The sequence below is a fragment of the Uranotaenia lowii genome, chromosome 2 (assembly GCF_029784155.1).
Source record: "Uranotaenia lowii strain MFRU-FL chromosome 2, ASM2978415v1, whole genome shotgun sequence".
Lineage (NCBI taxonomy): Eukaryota > Metazoa > Arthropoda > Insecta > Diptera > Culicidae > Uranotaenia > Uranotaenia lowii.
In genome coordinates, this window is record NC_073692.1 from 322,728,279 (window position 1) to 322,743,965 (window position 15,687).

General features: G+C 36.1%; 1 protein-coding gene across 2 annotated transcripts in view; it reads left to right on the forward strand.

The window, feature by feature from the left end:
• The first annotated feature begins 6,704 nt into the window (after positions 1 to 6,704).
• Positions 6,705 to 15,687, forward strand: part of LOC129748728 (probable serine/threonine-protein kinase DDB_G0282963) — a 366,662-nt gene continuing 357,679 nt past the window's right edge. For both annotated transcript variants that reach the window (XM_055743422.1, XM_055743423.1), the window contains exon 1: positions 6,705 to 8,621. The gene's annotated coding sequence lies outside the window, so the exon portion shown is untranslated. The remainder of the gene's footprint in view (positions 8,622 to 15,687) is intronic.

Consider the following 15,687-nt stretch of genomic DNA (forward strand, 5'->3'; position numbering starts at 1 on the left):
GAAAAAATATGTGCACTTTTTAGCAAAAGTGTAAAATATCAAAAAGATTTAGAAAAAAAGGTTTTAACTAAATGATCAATTTTCATGAAGACTGTGAGTATCAGGTATCAGAATGGGGGTAGGCTTAATAGCGGCACGTTATCCAAACATACGGGAAAATTGTGCCTAGCCATTTTTTTATCCAAGATTTCATCATTTACCTGAGAAACCTGAAAAACCTATAAAAGGAAGAAATAAATTCAATCTATTTAAGATGGCATAAAGCCTTTCCACTAGGGATTATTAGCATTAAAGCTCTTTTCTACATTCGGTAAGGAATGATAGAATGTTTTTTAAGTTTAATTTCTTAAACTCAGATTCGCTTAAAGCGTAAGATCCCAGAGTACGAAAACGTAGTCTGGCAAATGAGGGACAGTTACATATAAGATGGAAGGGATCTTCCACATCTGATTCACAACTACCACGTACTGGAGATTCAGCACGCTGAATGTTGTGCATGTGATAGTTGAGTTTACAATGACCGGAGAGTGCTCTGATCAAGATGCTGCAATGAGATTTATTTAAAGTTAATAAGTAACTCGATATGATTGGAAATGGTTTTTCTAAAAATAATTTAGTTTGACGACAAGTGTCCAACTCTTCCCAGTATCGTTTATGCTGGTTAGAGGACCAAGTTTGAATTTGGTTTCTGAACCAACATGGTGATATTGGGACAGCCGGCTCTGGTCCGTAAAATTCCTTTTCCGACCCAACTCTAGCGAGTTCGTCGGCGCATTCGTTTCCAAAAATTCCCTTATGTCCGGGTACCCATAGAAGGTTTAATCCATTGCCTTCAGCAAGTTCTTCGATTGCTTTCCGGCATGAAATTACCAGTTTTGATCTAGAACTGGAAGCACTGAGTGATTTGATAGCTGCTTGGCTATCTGAACAGAAATAAATTGTTCTGAACATAATCTTCTTTTGAAGTGCAATTTGCACTCCATACATAATAGCATATAGCTCAGCCTGAAAGACTGTACAATATTTTCCTAGAGGTTGAGCATATTCTATGTTCAACTCGTGACAGTAAATTCCTGCACCTGCACGGCCGTTTGATAATGAACCGTCAGTGTAGAATACAATATGAGAGGACATTTGGTCCTCTACGAAACCTAATAACCATTCTTGAGGAGAAGGAAATTTGACTTTAAACCCCATGTAGGGAAAACTACTCGAGAGTGTTAAATCGTTTGGCGCTATATTAAACTTGTTTAATCTAACTAATTCAGGCCACACATTTGTATGACTCGATGATCTTTCGATATTTCCTGACAGCCAGAGACCAACTGCCTGTAGACGAAAAGCACATGAGAAGGCTTCCTGTTTTAGGAACAAGTGTAGAGGTTTGATAGAAAACAGAGCCTCTAGTGCTGCAGTAGGAGTTGTAGTGAACGATCCGGACATCCCCAAAAGACACATTCTTTGAAGGTGATTTAGTTTAGTCCGAACTGTTGCAACTTCTCCTTTCTGCCACCACACTAGACACCCATAGGCCAGAATTGGTCTTACTATTGTGGAGTAAATCCAGTGAATATGTTTGGGTTTGAGTCCCCAGTTTTTCCCGATTGCACGTCGGCATTGTCCGAAGGCCATGCATGCTTTTTTGATTCTGAATTCGATGTGATCAGACCAGTTTAATTTGGAGTCAAGAATGACACCCAAATATTTAACTTGATTAGACACGGTGATTTCGGAACCATAAAACAGCAGAGGGCGCACCCCGCGGGTGATACGTTTTTTAATAAATAATACAATGTTAGTTTTTAGAGGATTAACTGACAGTTCTACATGAGAACACCATCGTTCAATAGAGCGCAGAGCTTGTTGCATTATATCAAATAATGTGCTTATGCACAAACTTCTTATTAGCAGAAGATAATCATCTGCGAATCCATAGGTTGGTATTCCACGGTCATTGAGTTTTCTCAACAAGCCGTCTGCAACTAGGTTCCACAAAAGAGGTGATAGTACACCTCCCTGTGGGCAACCACGTGTGCTAACTTTTGAAATTGAAGCCTGTCTTAAAGACGAATGAAGATTCCTGTTACTTAGCATTGCGCTAATCCAGTTAGTTATAACACTAGGCACTCCATGAAGTAGTGCCGCATCCATTATTGATGTAAACGAGACATTATCAAATGCTCCTTCTATGTCTAGAAATGCTCCTAGACATGATTCTTCCTGTGAAAAACTATTCTCAATATTATGTACTACGTTGTGCAGAAGAGTTAATGTTGATTTTCCTGTTTGGTATGCATGTTGTGTCGCATTAAGCGGATGTTGGACAAGGCATTCTTGCCTGATATGATGATCAATTAAACGTTCAAGTGCTTTTAATAGAAATGAACTTAGACTAATGGGACGAAAGCTTTTGGCTTCGTCGTATGATGATCGTCCCCCTTCAGGGATGAATTTCACGGCTATCTGCCGCCAAAGTTTAGGAATATATCCATGAGCAAAACTGCTTATCATTATTTTTCTTAATATGTGTTTGAAATGATCGAAACCTTTTTGAAGCAAAACTGGAAATAAACCATCACTTCCAGGAGATTTGTATTGAGCAAAACCATCGATTGCCCATTTGATCGATTCTGTAGTAACTATTTTCCGAGCGAAATGCAAGGAATCTAGACTTCCAGAAAAGAACTCAGGCTCTATCGATGAATCTTGATCAACACATCCTGGAAAGTGAGTATTGAATAGACAACTTAATGTTTCTTCGTCGTTTGATGTATAATCACCACTAGGGGTTTTAAGGTATGAAACCTGATAATCTTTTGATTTGGCTAAGACTTTATTTAACCTACTTGCTTCGTGCAAGCTTGAAATGTTTGTGCAGAAGCTCTGCCAACTTGAGCGTTCGGCAGCTTTTGTTGCTTTCCGGTAAGCTCTGCGAGCCAACTTGAAGGCATCAAAACCTTCCGTGCGCCTTCGGTTCCAAGAGCGCCTGCAGTTTTTTCGTAATTTACTGAGATTTGAGTTCCACCATGGTGTACTGTTTTTGTTGAATTTCAACGTTCGTACGGGACACGCTTCTTCATAAGAATTTAAAATAATTTCGGTGGTTTTTGCAACCACTTCATTCAACTCAGAAGGAGTAGTAATTTCAGGTGTATATCCATAAAATTTAATAGCAATATGCTCCAAATATAGGTCCCAATTAGTTGTTCTTGGGTTTCTGAATGTAATTGTTTCTAAAAACTCACCTGAGTGTTCAAAATAGATAAACCTGTGGTCAGAAATCGATTCTTCGTTAGGCACATGCCAATTTGAAATTTCCTGAGAAATTGTTCTAGAACAAAGTGTGATGTCAATCACCTCTTCTCTGTCACACCTAACAAAAGTTGGTTTATTTCCTACATTTAGAATTTCTAAATCAGTGCTGCTTAAATATTCCATTAAATTTAAGCCTCTCAGATTGATATCTGAGCTACCCCATACAAAATGATGGGCATTGGCATCACAGCCAATTACAAGAGGTATATTTTGTGATTCACAGAATGAAATGACATTTTTTAAATCATCCGTAGGGGATGATTGTTCATATGGTGAGTATGCTGAACAGTAGACGTATTTTCTATCAGGCAGCGAAACCTGAACGACGCAAATATCTCTTGTTGTTAGATTGGGTATAAGTGTTGCATTTAAAGAATTGTTTATCAATATACATGCACGAGGCATTATTCGGGCATTAGTCATTCCAATTACACTGAACACAGTAAAGTTTGGTTTGAGCAAATTCCCTAAGTAAAAAGTTCCATTTCGGAAATAGGGTTCTTGGACCAAGGCGATTGATGCAGTTCCATTAAGGATTAAACGACATAAGTTCAGTGTAGCGGTTCTTTTGTGCTGCAGATTTATCTGTGCAACCTTAATAGAAAGCATTTCTATCAAATAATTCCACACATATTTCCATCACACACAAGAACCTCTGCCCCTTCATATCGACGCATGAAGCGGGGTATCCTATACAGGATGAAAATTTTAAAATCGTGTGTATAATCTGAATCCCACGAGTTGCCAGGAAAAATACGGCCCTTTGCACCAGTGCCTGGCTATAGTGCAGACCTTAACAACGTTCTGCTTAAGATAGGATTATTATACACCCTCCTACCCCCACTTTGGGGCCCGCAGGCACAGAACCACCTTGAAGCGGGTGTTTACAAAATTTCGGAGAATACAACTCGTGCATGCGCATTAATAGCAATAAGCACAATTGGTGAATCCTCCCTGAAGAAACTTGGCTTGAACCAAGCCAAGGTTCCCCCCTCCCAATGTGATAGTCGCATTTGAAGAATGACTAACGCATATGGGAAGAACTGGATAAGTCGCCTTTTACGACGTGGACAAGTATCCCAGTGGTAGTATTCTATAAGCCGCCACCACACAGCCAGAAAAAAATATGTGCACTTTTTAGCAAAAGTGTAAAATATCAAAAAGATTTAGAAAAAAAGGTTTTAACTAAATGATCAATTTTCATGAAGACTGTGAGTAACATACCATGAGAAATAATTATAGAAGTAAGTATCTTTCCCCATTTTATAAATATGAAGATAATCTAGACAAAATCGGTATTGTTTTTATCCGCGAATTTGTTACTTTTTGGCATTCTTCCCTCTAATCTGTGTCATTGTGTCATGATTTTACATATTTTTTGTTGTTCATGTAGGTTTGTGAAGTTAGTGATGAAGTAATCAATTATTATAAATCGATTTCCCTCTAAACTGCTAAGTTTTAAAATTACTAAATGCCATAAAATGAATACCTTCAAATTAAAAAAAAATCAACATTATATTGAAGATTCGCTGATTGTTTTGAAATACATTAAGCTATTATACATTAGTCGTTTCTCTTCAAATTTGTTTTTTTTGGGTAGAGAGTTAAAATTTTGTTTTAGACATCTGATGCACTTGCATTTTGATTCTATTTCTTTATTTCAATATCTGGTTCATGTAGGACTTGCTGAAAACAAGTGATTAACTTTAGATCTTGTATGTGATGTCGTATATTATTCTCACTCATTTAGAACTAGTTTTTTTATCATAAAATTCATTCTCTTTTTCTTATGCACTATGACGATTTTCAAAGTAAATATGCAAAATTTCGTGTTGATTAGAAAAACCAAGTTAATAGAGCAATCGATGCATGTGCGTAGGAGTAAGAACTTAAAAAGAAGTATTTTCAGTTTCGATTGAACAATTGATGTCATATTACCATGCAAACTTGGAAATTGGTGAGAAACCCTTTAGAGTTATCCAAATGAGCTAATATTAGACATGGTTCCTTCTGGCAAGGCAAAGATAACGATTTCAGCTCAGAAGATTGCGATCAATTAACCCTCATCCGCATCAGATTTCATTACCCTAATCAGCACTAGAAGTGTCAATTTGACACTCCAAGCTAAAATCGTCATAACTCTTTTCATATCTAATCAATTACAACAAAACTTATATAACTAGAAACCTTGTAATATCAAATATGTTCAGAACATTATATAAAGCTTAAGCTACTAGTTTTCTCGTTATTCAGCATGAAAGAAAAAAAATCCGAAAAAACATGCCTCAGGAAAACTGCTGTAGTTCATATATTACACGTCCAAAAAATATTTGTCTTATGCATATGAAAGCTGAAGTTAATGTCTACATCATGAAGTCAAGAAAAAATTATTTTAAATTTTTTTAATGAAAGGATCACAAAAAAAAATCAAAAAAGTGGTCTGAAAATCCTACTTTTCATTCGATTGCTAGTAAATAATGTTTGGGCGATGGTACAGTTTTTGAAAAAATATGAATACAAAATTTATTCTTTTCTGTTTTTTGAAGCTTCTGAAAAAAGCTACAAGCCTTCAAACTTGCAATAGTGTCAAAATGACACTCTAATGCGGATGAGGGTTAAGTTTCTTCAATAAAATTTTCATCCAGCTTAAATATGTGATATTCAATAAATTTAATGTTAATGTATCAGATTTTATGGAAATTTCCACAATATAAGAACATCACAAAAACAGCTCCAAAACAAACATCTCCAACCAACTCACCAAATTTAAACCCCCTGCATCACGGCATCTAAATGATTGCATTCGCTACCACACACCAGATGGCAGCAGCACAAATCTTCACTAGATACAATTGGCGACGGACCGAGTCTCACAAACACCCACATACAGGAACAGCTATCTCAGTACCCGTAGCAAAACAAAACATCTCAATTTGAGCATAACCGGATTCATCCGGAGCAAAGTCTACCCGTTTCTCCCATAATCTCAATCAAACGTGTGTAGGCTATAAACATACCCAGTAGAACCGGGCCCACCCGGCGACCGACTGGTATGAATGGTAGACGGGGAGCGAAACCGGCAATGTTGTTGTTCCTCATACCTGACGAAAAAACACTCTCAGCGACTCTCCGGCACTCTCGCAGGAGTTCGTCGAATCTATGCAAAAGGGAGTTTCGATGTTGTTAGGGTTTAGGTTTGAAGCCGGACTAAGTGATTTTCCAGGCAAGTTTTCCCATACAACAACAAACTAACCAGCTGTTTTTGGAAGCATTGGGGTGACTCGTCGAGTCAAGTTGTATGGCGGCGATCGACAGCAACAAAGCAAGGAGGTAGACAGACTTTCCACGCGTCGCCCCGCACTCACTGCTTAGTGTGCTTACTGGAGCCTTTCTCAATCGGTGTCCGACTGTCGGAGCAGTTAGACCTGTTTCCGCGTGTTGTGTTATTGGAACGTTAGTGTTTCTGTTAGTTGGTTCTTCTCATTGTTTTTGTTCGCTGAGGCTGCTCCTAAGTAGTTGGGCTAACCATCATCATCAACGTCGTGGTCGTTGTCGTCAGCGTATTCGTAGTCATCGTCGTCGTCGCGTTGCGTTGCGGTGATCGTTCTAGCGTGTCGGGAGCGTTGTGTGCAGGAAAGTGCAACGGAGTTTTAGCATATGTGTGGTGTTGCTGTCGCTGTCAAGGCCTGGATCTGACTGCGTGGACGTTTTTACGGGATTGGTCCGTGAGATTTTTGTTGCTGCTAAATAAGCGGTAGAGAGTGATGCGTGGCAGCTACAGCTTAGCGGCTGTGCGGATGCAGTGAAGCGTATGTGACATAGCTGCGGGGGTCGTCGTACCATTCCAGATTGATGCATTGATCCAACAATACCGAGTTCGAGGATAGTTTGCGGATGTGAGATCATGTGGATGCTAGCAAAGGAGGGGAACAAATTCTGAAGGCTGTTGAAAAGTCAAAGTGGATGGGAGAATACGCAAAGAGTGAATGTGTGGTGCGGAACTTCGAGGAGGGCTCAATCACGAAGACGCGTCAAACGCATTAGCAATTTGGAAGTTTGAAACCTGATGAATTATTATTGCTCGGTGTTGTTCGGTGTTCGGTCTTTGGAGATCGCCGGTGTCCGATAAGTGCAGAGAGAAAAAAAATTGTAAATTGCTATCGCGCGCCGATCGGTATGGTCGAAAGAGGCGCAACAAGAAACGTCAATAAAAGAGTTTCTAATTTTCTTCTCGCGTGATTTCTTCGGAGCAATGTTTTGTACGATATGCAATAAATAAAAATTCAATCTCGTTGATGTTGTGTTATGTATGGTGTGTGTATATTTTTTGCTCCCTCGTGTAGCTGAGATAACATCAAAAGTTGTGAAGCAATAACATAAATTGTTTGCCGACCAAAGTGAAATTCGTGCTTTTTTCCTCCGAGGCAAACCCAAAAGTGATGCTCGTAAATTCGCTGTACAACACGCAGAGCACACATTTTTTCTTCCCTCTGAATACTTCGTCAAATGGTGTAAAATCGAAAAGTGCATACTCCCCTGTTACAACAACAACAGGTCTTTTGCAGCTGGCAAACTAGTTCAACTGCAACAACTCCAGTCAAGTGAAGGTAAAATTTCAACCACAAGAAAGCAAAACCAAAACAACTCCGTGTTTCCGTGCAAAAATCCGTTTGGTACAGTTCAAGTGAAACGCGAAAAAGTCTCGAGTCTTGTCCAAGAGTCCCAAGTTAGGCGAAAAGAAGAAGAAAAAAGTGAACATCTCGCTACACCGCAAGCAAAACCGGATCGAAACGAGATTTACAACACAGCTCGAGGCTCGTTTTCTGCGCCTCATCTCGACTCGACTCAGTTGGGAAAGGGTCGACTGAACAGTGTCTCAATCAAGCGACCAAGATTTCGGTGCCAAGTTTTCGCCCAGGGATTGGAGCCAGCACCACTTGACCCAGAGCAACAATTTGGCCAAAAATATACAGGTCAACAAGGTTTGGCGTGCGTGCGACTTCAAGCGCGGAAGAGCTTCACGTGAATTCTCCTCACGCGTATGCCCCCCAATTTATTAAGTGTGTTGTAGTTCAAGTTCGCGTAGAAGTGAGAGCGAAACCCGCTCATCTCATCAGCATAATCGGCACCGAATTTCCCCCCTCGTCCGTAATATTTTCGTGTGTCCCTTTCACATTGCACTGCTGGCTGGCTGACTGGGACAAGCCTTCAAGTGTATTGGTGCACGTGTTTTCGAGTTTTCGGATACGGATACGGGATAAACGCAGCATCCGACACGACACGGAGACGCTCGCGCAAAGTTCAAGGTCAGTGATGAGAACGACGCCTCAGGCGTCCCGTATGTGTTTTGAGTTTTCTCCCTTTCCAATCGAAAGGGATTTCCCATTTACAGCGTTCTTTTTAGGCAGTGTGTTTCGTTTGTTTTTCCGGTAAGCGAAACTTCCGCCGGCAATTTCATATTGGAATGTGAATGGCAGAAATACTTCTACTTCCTGTTCATAAATCAGAACCACTGCTGGAGACTGCTCTTAGTTGGTGGTGCCAGAGAGAAAATGATAGCCTAAGAGAGGCTCCCAACCAAAAACTTGTGGCTCGGGATGATGCCCTTTTTTCTTGGGAATGGAAAATTTACGATTGGACCACCAGCAACAACCGTTGATGGATACAAATTTAATTATTAGGACTGGGATTTGCTTTGTGGTGTTTATTACCATTGGACCCATTATTATATGAGGGTAGTCTGTTGATGGCTCAAATGTATTGTGATGAATCATCGAATAATGATGACTGTTTTTTTTTCTTTCTTGTCGAATTCATAACCTAATCTTTTAAAAAATCATAAAAGCTTTGATTTACTTATACTGGATTTATTTACCAAAAAAAAGTCAAGCAATTAAAGAAGTGTCGACTGGATGATATGATGCGATTGCTAGACCAGTCAAAAAATTTCGATAAGGATTTTACCATTATCCTGAACTGAAGTTTTGATGCTGATTAGAAGCATCTTTAGGAAAGGGATCAGATTGTATCTCGTAAAACTGAAATGCTTATGTGAAGCTTAATTTTAACTTTTCTGCCTCCTTTTCCGTATTGTTTTTTGTATCACCATTAAAATTTTCAAAATCCTTGCAATCAAAAAAGTCTGGTCGAAGCGATATAAATTTGAAAATGATTTTTCAGATGAAACTGCTTTGATTGTAAATTATGACAGCAACACAAAAACAAGGACTACTGAGCAGAAAAGTGGGAAATTTGCTTTACCAAAGCGTTCTTACTTTACGTGATACAAACCGATTATTTCCCTGAATATAAGTAGAGGAGAATGAGGATACGTGATCCCTTTATCCCTTTATCTCGAAACTGGAATGACTTACAAGGATCAAATGTTCTAGAAAAATGTGCTTAATAGAACAAAACAACTATGCTATAAGCTTAAAAAATATTTACAAAATAGTTTTATGAGTTATTGAACTTTTTTTTTGAAAAATTTCTCGAGATGCGACTTGAAGAGCTTTTCTTATTACTTTTAAATGTTTCTGACATGAAAAATTAAAACAAAAATATATGTTCCAATACATAAATCGTTAGAGTATAATATGAACTTCATAAAAAAATATCTCCAAAACAATGGTAAACTCTCAACATTTTTCAGATTAAGTTTTCTAAAATCTTTATTCTGGGTTCAATTGATCCCTAGAAATCAAAAGGTATTTTTTCTTCTAAATAGATCGTGATCATTGCTGATTATAAGATTACGACTATCCAATTACTGTTATTCATACATACAATAGTTGTCTGGCAAAAAGGGCTGTTTTGTTTATTTGTCAGGGACTTTAACACTATCGTGTTATTCATCCCTAAGAGGCAAAAAGGGCTAAGAAAGTTGGTTTCTCTTGAATTCAGAAAATAGCGCCCTAAAATATTCAATGGCATTAGGTTTGAGACATAGTTTTGAAATTTTCTTTTTCTGACTTTTAAAAATTGTAAAATGTGAAAAATTTTACCAAAACAGTCCATTGACATTCTTTATTAAAGTTTTGTTTGATTTTCTTCCAAGGACTAGGGCTCTTGGAATGAAGGACCAAGTATCCTTTAATAAAGGATCAAGTCTCCTTTAACTACAAAAATATTGCATTTTTTTTTACTTCCACGAAAATGCTTCTAGTTTATTCACGGGTTCATGTATCGTTCCAACATTTGGAGCATACATATATTTAAATTTTAAATAACACGCTGTTAGAAAATGCAAAAGAAGGCTAGTTGCTAAATTTTTCCCAAAAGATATGATAACAATAAGAAAAGGGGATCAAGTATCCCCATTCTCTCGTATCCAAATGTATTGATTCATTTGTCGAAATACATTCACAAATTCTTTTTTATTTGATGTCAAATTCAATTCCTAATACAATGGTTCTGAACTAACAATTCAAATTTTAAAACATTTAAAACAAAACATTGTTCATGGAGTTGCTATTTTATTTCTTTAAAACTATCTCAAACCTTCATTTAAAATTTATATTTGGTTGTTCTCAGAACGAAATATAAAGTTTTCCCATACAAATCTAAAAGGTTAAACTGACTATTTTTATGCCATATTAGTTCTCATTTTTCAGTTTATAAGTATAAGACAAAGTGATTTTTTAGTAGTTTGTTGACACCTTCTTTTAAGTTTACAATTGGATACTTTTAACCTTCTAAGGCCTTTAGAATTATTTAGGAGTTTCAATAGGAAACTTAGGCATTTCAAGAAAGTAGGAGAATAGGTTTCAAGTGGTCACATCACTTACCAAGGTGATTTCCATACCACATTCCCTTGCCCCATACATTCAGCGTGAGATTTGTGGAGGGATGGCGTACAGCCGGTCTCCGCAAAACAAATCATCACATGTGCTGCTCTTACCTTCCTCTTATCGACTACATGGACTTGGCCGGCGTCGTTATTGGTTCATGTAAAGTAGGAGGTTCTCAAAAATGTACAGTGAGATTGTGTTGCTTGTTCCCAGCAACCTTTCATTTGGTTCATTGTGCAATGTTGATTATCTCGGACCAATCACGGAGTGCAAACATTATGCCATTGGCCATGGGGCCGTAGGTGGACCGTAGTTGATAACAAGCTCAAGCTCAAGCTCAAGCTCAATAAGACAAAGTGATTTTTTAGAGTTTGTCCACTACCCTAAAGACATTGCATACTTTAAGGCGCTTTTTTATAGTTTTTAGATAAATACAGTATTTTGAGTCCTGTTTAACAGAAAATTGCTGGATAAACTTCAGTTATTGAACCAATATTAGTTATTTCGTGATAACCTGATAACCAATGATCACGAATCATTCTAAAAAAAATAAATCTTTTTGGACTTTAGGGATCAATTAACCTATAACATACAATTTGGAAATCTTTTTCTAAGATAAATTAAGAGTTTACTACTGCTTTGAAAACACGACTTTAGAAAGTTTATATTCTACTACGGGAAACATTTTAAAGTGATAAAAATAGATCATCAAATCATATTTTGTTAAATTTTTCTAACAAAGTTTTACAACTCGAAAAATATTTTTTAGAAATATTTTTGAGGTTGCAACATTGTTGTTTTGTTCTTTTCGTTAAATTTTTCTAGATCATTTGATATTTGTAAAACATTCTGGTTTCGAGATATAGCGAACAAATCAAATATTCCCAGAGATCAAGTATCCTGACTAGAAATTCCCAACTTTTTTCAAAATTCAAAATATTCCATTTTGATCATTATGAGGTTATGAACTCTTGGTTTTCAGATCTGTAAACATTCAATGCACTTATGCTCATCATTTCAATGTTTAGAAAATGTGGAACTAAAATATTTCCAAACTTTTGAACTTTTATGCATTATGAAGAATGGTAATGAATGTTTCCTATACGATATTTTCTTCAGCAAATTGCTGCTGTTGTACAAGAGTCAGTATCACTATAAAGTATCGTAAAATGGGGTGAATAGAGACATGCAGGCAAATAGGGACATAAATTGGAAAAAAAATGTTGGGTTCCAAATGTCACGCGATCTGCACATTATTTTTTTCTCCTTTCAGGACCTAAACATTCCTTGATACATTGCGTAAAAGCAAATATTAATTCAATTTACTTTATATTGCTTGAATACATTTGAAAAAAAAAAAAATGGTTTTGAAGCGTATAAAATTTTCCAAATTTCAAACCTTGACAAGTGTTGTTTGGCATCACTCCAAAAAGTGGTGTGAAATGTGTACAAATTTGATATATGGTGTAGAATTCTTTCAACATAATTTCGGCGAAAAAAAGGAGACAATTAACTCAAACAGCTTCGAACGGTGACAAATTTTTACAAATCATTCTTGCCCAATAATCGTGGGGTTAATCGGGACATGACCGTAAAAGTGTTTAAAATCCTCCAAGATTGTGGAAAAAAATGCAATACTAATGATAAATTAGGAAAGCTTTCAGCTTTCGAAGGTTGTTTAGAATTGAAATTTTTAACTTTTTTCGAGTTTTTTCGCCCTTGGAATTGGGTGAGCATTTCTTCAAATAGAAGTGTGTATGATAAAAAAAGCGATTACTGGGGATTGAAGAAACCAAATCAATATCTGAAAAGCGAAAAACTGTGCACTTATTTGCGTTTCTAATTATGAAAGAAAAATAAACGCCTTTTTATTGTTAGACGGTTTCTACGTATACGAGTTTCTCAATAAATAAGAAACTGTCCCTATTCACTCAAAAAAAAAAATCAATGTTTCATAATTGATAGTAGAAAATCCCTTAAAATTTGTTTTTTTCTTCTCGAAAGGGATTGCTTCAGGTCAATAAAATACATCATCAAAAACAAATCGTATGCTAAATGAGCATCATTTTATAGAATTATTTTAATAATAGTCAAAAATTTGTCCCGATTCACCCCATTTTACAGTATCTGGAAACGCCTCAAAATGCTTCAAATCAGTTAATAACTCTCAAAAACTTATTAGTCTATGGAGCTATGATTTTTATCTCTTGCCCTCTAAAACACATTTTTTTTCGCTGAAAAATTTACACAAGCTTAGTTTTATGATAAGAAACATTTTTTGTTTACGAAAAACTAAATTGACATCTTTTCATAATTGCATAATTTAAGGGGGGGGTAAGGTCTAACACTTTCAAAAAATTGATATTTATGTCCTCCTATCTAATACTGCAAGAAAGCAAGAGCAGAAACTTCAAACGCGTTTTTCTCGAAAGCACATTTTTAAAGTCCGTGGACATCGTCATTTGAAAACTACTTATCCGATTCTTTTCAAACTTGGAACATATTTTTTACATATAAAATACCAGACCCCAACGTTTTTCTTTTTTGATTTTTTTTACTTTAGGAAGATTTTAGAGGTAAAAAATGGCGGATTTTTAAGTGAAAAATCGTAGTTTTTACTTCAAACAGCCACAAAAATTTTATAAAAATATTTTTAAGTTAAATGAAAACGTTGGGGTCCAGAAAAACATCTATTAAAAATATTTTGCTCTGATTTTTTGACTTCAGATGATTCTGTGCTGAGATACAGTGTCCACCGCAAATCCTGTTTTCTAAAAGGCATCCTCGAAAATGCTCCGTCCCCGGCTCATTTTTCAATATTTTTCTACGAAAAAATTACTAAATGTTCTTTTAACAATGCTTTGTATAATGCAAAAAATTTGAATACATTTGTTTGAACGATTGCTCTAGAAAAAAATCGTGAAAATGGTGTTTTTTTATACGCGTTAGACCCTACCCACCCTTAAGTTTATGGCATATCGGTAAATTATTATTCATATTAGAGAGAAGTTAAGACAGAAATGAAAATTGTTAGGTGGAAAGGTCAAAGCTAGAGCGCTTTGGGTAGAAGAAACGAATAGATGGTGGAAAGGTGAGCTAAGGGCTTTGTGTTATTGACAGTTTAAAATACTTGTGTGATCCTTTGCCAAGCACCAGCTGGATTTTTGTAGTAAGTGTAATGTAATTTCTCAAACATGAAGTAAATATCAGTAATTAAAAAATAGCATCATCTAATGTCTGTTAATTTTCAGCACAACTTTTATCAGTTAGTAAATTAAATATACACATTTTTTTAGGTGTTTTGAATTGAGTTAGTGCTGATCTTTTTATGTTTAAAATAAATTTGCGAAATCGGTGAAGATCGAAATCTGTCTTTATTATTCTCTAATAAGAACCAGAACTTGTAGACATGCCATAAACTTAAAAAAGAATATATCCCAGCGGCAATCAAAATAAAATAACAAAAATTGCATAAACACAGGGACTTAGGAACTTGACATTCAGTACTTTTTCGTTTGTAGTTTTTACATACTCTATTCATTGTTTCCTAAATATTGAAACATATAAAGACTGAATCAAAGCTATATTTTTATACATTTTTTTTTTGTTAAAATTGTTCCACAAATCACTGAGATATTTTAACTTGTATGAAAAGTGAATATTGTGCGTATTCTTCATTTATTAAATCTTTTCGATAAAAAAAAGGATTGGTGGTTACTACCACTGCCAATAATTTTTTTATAGATCGGAAAGCACATGGATCAAGGATTTCTGAAGCCATCAAACTGATGAATTCTCTAAAAATAGGTTCATTTCCAATTTTCTTATGTTTTAAGCTTCCTCTAAGCTGTAGCTTTTGCCAACTGCTAATTAGTTGACAGTTTTCATTGGTATGGATGGCTTAGATTAACTAATTATGAAACATTCTGCGGGAGTAAAGTGAGTGAAAAAAATGAAGAACTGAGGAACTGATTGTTTTTTTGTTTATTTTCTAAAAAAAAATATTGCACGGTAGGTTCAACAAAAAGGGGTATGTTCCGTGTGGAGAATGTACAGAAGAACAAAAAAGTAATAAAAGTAAAAATAAATAAATACTTGGCAACACTGAAATAGAAGCTTCAAAGTGTAAACAAAATCACCAATAAGTTATTGGTATAATCTTGTGAGCGGCCGACGTGTTAAAACTAGACTCTGAATTATTGTCAGTTCGCGACTATGGCGTAATTGGCACGATGAGCGCAAATTTGAAAGCTTTGTTGTTTTGAAGGGATGTTTTTTCCGATTAATAAGACGTACTTAAGAAGCGCAGATGACGGCTGCTTTTTTTTTGTTTTGAAACTATGCGAGTTCTCGTTATCAACATAGATTTGAAAGGCTGCAAATTGACGAAATTCATATAGCCTAAGAAGTATAGCCTAGCTTGTTTGACTACTCATATCCACTTTAAATCATTAAGCCCGAAATGCTTTAATAAGTCTTCAACAATACCACCATTTTCTTATGGTTTTAATAAAAATAGAATATTACATTGTAAGAAATCATTCAATGCATTTCGAATTTCCTGATCGCTGGCGTGGCTTAG